We start from the raw sequence: 5158 nt of genomic DNA on the forward strand, positions 1-5158 counted from the left end.
TCGCACGCCAACACAACCTCAACATCATCTCCTACGCTGATGACACCCAACTGATCCTCTCACTCACCAAAGACCCTAACACCGCCAAAACCAACCTACATGAAGGAATGAAAGAAGTAGCCGAGTGGATGAAGCATAGCCGTCTGAAACTTAACTCAGACAAAACAGAAGTCCTTATCTTAGGAACCTCCCCCTCCGCCTGGGATGACTCCTGGTGGCCAGAGGCCCTTGGAAAAGCACCCATCCCAACGGATCACGCACGGAACCTGGGCGTCATCCTAGACTCCTCACTCTCGATGTCCAGACAGGTCAGCGCCGTCTCATCTTCTTGCTTCAATATTCTTCGCATGCTCAAAAAAACATTTCGCTGGATCCCCACCGAAACCAGAAAAACGGTCACCCATGCACTGGTCACAAGCCGCCTGGACTACGGAAACACCCTTTACGCCGGTACCACCGCAAAACTCCAGAAAAAACTCCAACGCATCCTAAACGCATCAGCCAGTCTCATACTAGACATTCCGCGTGCAGACCACATCTCCACTCACCTGAAAAAACTCCACTGGCTCCCCGTCAATAAGAGGATTACTTTCCGCCTCCTAACCCACGCACACAAAGCACTTTACGAACTTGGACCCGATTGCCTCAACACACGACTCTCCTTCTACACCCCCTCCCGCCAGCTACGCTCCTCCAACCAAGCCCTTGCTACCGTACTTCGCATCAATAAAACCACCATGGGAGGTAGATCCTTCTCCTACCTGGCTGCTAAAACCTGGAACTCACTCCCCACTCACCTTCGTCTCACTCAGAACCACCCAGCATTCAGAAAGCAACTTAAAACTTGGATATTTGATAAGTAATTCCCCTCCCTTCCTCAAGCGCCTTGAGACCCTCTGGGTATGTAGCGCGATATATAAATCCTTTGACTTTGACTTTGACTTTGACTCCAAGGATAGGAACGGCAAAAACTTTCTCAACATCCTTAAGATGGCAAAGCACTTCCCCGTCAGACCTGCTACTTGGGCCTTAAAGGAGAGAGTATTATCCACCTGAATGCCCAGATTCTTAGCTGTTACAGAATCGCTGGCTGGCGGGAACATGGCCGAAGGCCACCAGTGCTTCCATCTCGGGTCGGCGGGACACCCAAAGAACAGGATCTCGGACTTGTCTGAGTTGCATTTGAGGCCGCTTTTCCCGAACCAGTCAAACACAGCCTGAAGACACCTCAGGATGGCGGCTCCGTCGAAATCACAGCCCCTGTCACATGTGAACAGGAGCTGCGTATCATCCGCATAGGAGACAATCTGGGCCCCATGCTCCTCCACTAGCGCCGCTAAGGGTGTCAAAAAGATAATAAAAAGAGAGGGGCTGAGTATAGATCCCTGCGGGACCCCTACCTCAAGCTGCGGCATTGCGGCGGAGAAAGGGGGAGCCCAGATCGTTTGTCTGCGGTCGGCCAGAAAAGATTGAAACCATTTGAACACCATTCCCCTAAGACCAATCTCCCAGAGTCTAGTAAGGAGAAGGTCATGAGGAACGGTGTCAAAGGCCGCCGACAGATCTAGCATGATAAGCATGGCCTTTCCACCACTGTTCAGAGTTTCCTTCACAGCCTCGGTCACCTCGAGTAAAGCGGTTTCTGTACTCAGGTTGGATCTGAACCCGGACTGTAACTGGTGAAGTAAGGAATTTGACTCTACAAAGTGGGATAGGGTGGTGTGCACATGCTTCTCCGCTATTTTCGCCAGAGCAGGCAACAGCAAGATTGGCCTGTAATTGGAGTGCAGTTTAGGATCCACATTGGGCTTTTTAATAAGAGGAAGGACGAGGGCCTGCTTCCAGGAAGTGGGAACCTTGCCGGTGCTCAGGGACAGATTAATGATGGGGTTGATGATAGGGTTAAGAACGGGAGCCAAGGTCGCAAGACATTTGGCGGGGCAAGGGTCAAGCGGAGAGCCTGATTTCAGTTTGGCCAAGAGGTCCAGCGAAGTATGGAGCGAATGGGACCGGTTATAACTTTGTCCGGATCGGATTGGTGTAACCAGGGAACAAGAGGATCATCGACCTCAGGGCTGGAAATAGGGACATTGTATGTTCCTTTCAAGGCCGCTTGGATCGTGACAATTTTGTTGGTGAAAAATTCTGCTAGATCAGTTATCCACGGTTCCGAAAAGGAAGACGTGGGAGTACAGCAGGTGGGAGCGATAAACTCTTTGACAATCTTGAAAATCTCTTTACAGGAGCTATCTGCTTCCTCAATCCTTCTGGCTAGAAAGGATTTCTTTTCTGCTGTAATGTCCCGGTGATATTCTTTCACCGCTTCTCTATAGGACTGTTTAGAGGTCGAATCATACTGCCTCCGCCAGTCTCTTTCGAGCTTCTTCAAGTGCCTTCTTTTGTCCGCCAAGGCAGCGGAAAACCAGGGGGCAGAAGCTTTTACCAGCTGTGATCTAACCTGGCGAGGTGGCGCAAGGGCTGCCAGGCGTGCAGTGAGCCAATCCTGAACGCACTTAACATCGTCCTCTAGCCTGCCTGTGAGTACACACAGATAGGTCTCTAAAGCCAGAGTGAGCATGGCTGGAGAGATTTTGTGGAAGGCTCTGGAAGTACGTGCTTCGTGCATCTGACCATTGCGTGGGGTCACTGTGTGATGTGCTATCTGGAAGTCAGCTAAGAAATGGTCCGACCAGAGGATTGGGGCGATGGAGGATAGGGTCACTGGGGTAGTAGAGAAGATTTGGTCTAAAATATGCCCTTTCTCATGTGTAGGTTCCTGTAGGTACATGTTGAACCCCGCGGAGGATGTCATGTCCAGAAATTTTTAAGTGTGGAAATGATCGAGAAAAGGTCCTCGGTAAATGAGCCGAGAGGGCCTGGGGGTCTGTAAAGTAAAAGCCCAAAGCAGGATTGTTGGGGAGAGAGGGCAAGGGAGAAGGCTAGGATTTCACAGCCCGGTAGATTGTCCACAGGCAGGATCGTGCAGGGGATGTGTTTATTAATAATGAGAGCCACACCGCCCCCCCCTGCCCATGCTTCTGTCTCTGCGGAAAATCGCATGGCTCGGAGGAATGGCTATGGCCAGATCAGGCTCAGAGCCCTCACCAAGCCAGGTTTCCATGAGGAAGAGACAGTCCATTTTCTCATGAGCAAGGAGGCTATAGATGTTGAGGGCGTGTTGGGGCAGTGACCTGGTGTTCAGTAGTGCGCATCTGCTGCTTATAGGGGTGGGATTGCAAGGGGGAATACCGGTGGAGCCAGGGCGCCACCCACATATGAAGCAGTTAACCAGGTCCCCTGCAGAGTTTGGAATGACTCGCTGACAGGGAGCAGTATTTTTGTCGTAGGAAGTAAGCTCCTCTTTAGAGTAAGTCCGCATCGTTACGTTGATAATCCACCTGGCTCGCGCCTCCAGGACGCTGACGGGCGCAGACGGGCTGACTCAGGCTAGACTCTGGCGCTGACGAGGCGCGTCCACAAACGCGTCCGCTAGCGCAGAGGGTAACCGTATCCTTTTATGCGGGAGACTAGAGCGCTCTCGCCCCCACTCAAGATGGCCGACGTTGGGGATGTTAACCCTGCTACTCGGTTCCTTGCCCAGAAATCAGCAGGGACCGTGAGAATGCGGCGGAAGTGAGTGTAAGTGAGTCAATTGAAATGCTGAATGCACACAGAGTGAAAAAAACACAATTTAAAAATATGTCGATTAAAAGTTAAAGTTGCACGCAAATAGCTCCAATGACTAGTCGCGTGATCTGCGCATTAGAGGCAGAATGTAGTGCTGGCAAGACGCTCAAGATCTGGCGTCTACTGACCCAGGGGCTCCTTTTATGCGGGAGACTAGAGCGCTCTCACCGCTCTCGCCTCCACTCAAGATGGCCGCCGTTGGGGATGTTAACCCTGCTACTCGGTTTCTTGCCCAGAAATCGGCAGGGACCGCCAGAATGCGGCAGAAGTGAGTGTAAGTGAGTCAATTGAAATGCTGAATGCACACAGAGTGAAAAAAACACAATTTAAAAATATGGCGATTAAAAGTTAAAGTTGCACGCAAATAGCTCCAATGACTAGTCGCGTGATCAGTGCCTTAGAGGCAGAATGTAGTGCTGGCAAGACGCTCAAGATCACCCTATGTGGGAAGGGTATGCCCAGACGTGGGCCCCGTGCTCACTACGGCACTGAATTCAAGCTATCCTGGCTGATGAAGGCTGATATCCAGAAACCGGTCCTAGGATGCTTGATTCCGGTCCAGGGAAGACATGGCTTGGTAGTTAGGTCTGGACTGTTCCCATGAGGCACAGGGTCAAGACTGATTTGCATATGGCCATGTCTGAACTGGGGTGGCTTGGTGAGCAAAAAACGATGGATTAAACCCAGATCTGTGACTGGGGGTGAATGTTTTGCCATTGTGCAACATTTTGTCCATCATCTTGTGTGTTTAGCTCCAACATCCTGAGAAAACCTCCTCTTTCTTCACTGCTGCGCAGCCAAGCTAAGTGGTTTTCTATACTGCCAATTTAGTATTACTGTTTTGCATTATTTTCAGGGCTTTGGGCCGCTATGAGGGGAATCTCGTTGATTGTACTGCATATTTAATGGTTTTCTTGCAGATTCCCCATTTATCTTTCATGTTTGGACCGCGGTAGCGCTTATCGCTCCTGACGCGGCCGGCCCTTTGCGGCGTGCTCCACAGCCCGCCAGGGGGAGCTCGCATGTCTCGTTGCTCCCTCAGCACGGTTACTTCAAAGCGAAGCTCTGCTGAGAGGGAAACGAGCCCGCCAGAGCCTTTCCCCCCTACCGCCAATCCCAGAACACCCTTCGGGGTCGGTATTGTGACCTTTTCTCATATTTGAATGCCCGCTGGGGTCAGTATAAGGCAGAGGTATTCAAACTTTCCTAGGTTGAGCCCCCCCAGATGAATTCCCCCAGATGTTGGGCCCCCCCACCACCCGACCGAAACCTCGGGAATCCGGCACACCGCATGATCGACTGCAATGCGCACACCACGGGCCATATCCGGCAAACAATGCTCAACACAACAAGAGTGCCTAGCAAACTGCAGGCCTGTGAGTGGGTGTGGCGAAACGACAGAGGCGTACCACACAGCTCAAAACACAATCCTCCAAGTCAAAGGAAGTCATCACAACCCTCCCCATCCATC

The sequence above is a fragment of the Lissotriton vulgaris genome, unplaced genomic scaffold (genome assembly GCF_964263255.1).
Source record: "Lissotriton vulgaris unplaced genomic scaffold, aLisVul1.2 SCAFFOLD_262, whole genome shotgun sequence".
Taxonomy (NCBI): Eukaryota; Metazoa; Chordata; class Amphibia; order Caudata; family Salamandridae; genus Lissotriton; species Lissotriton vulgaris.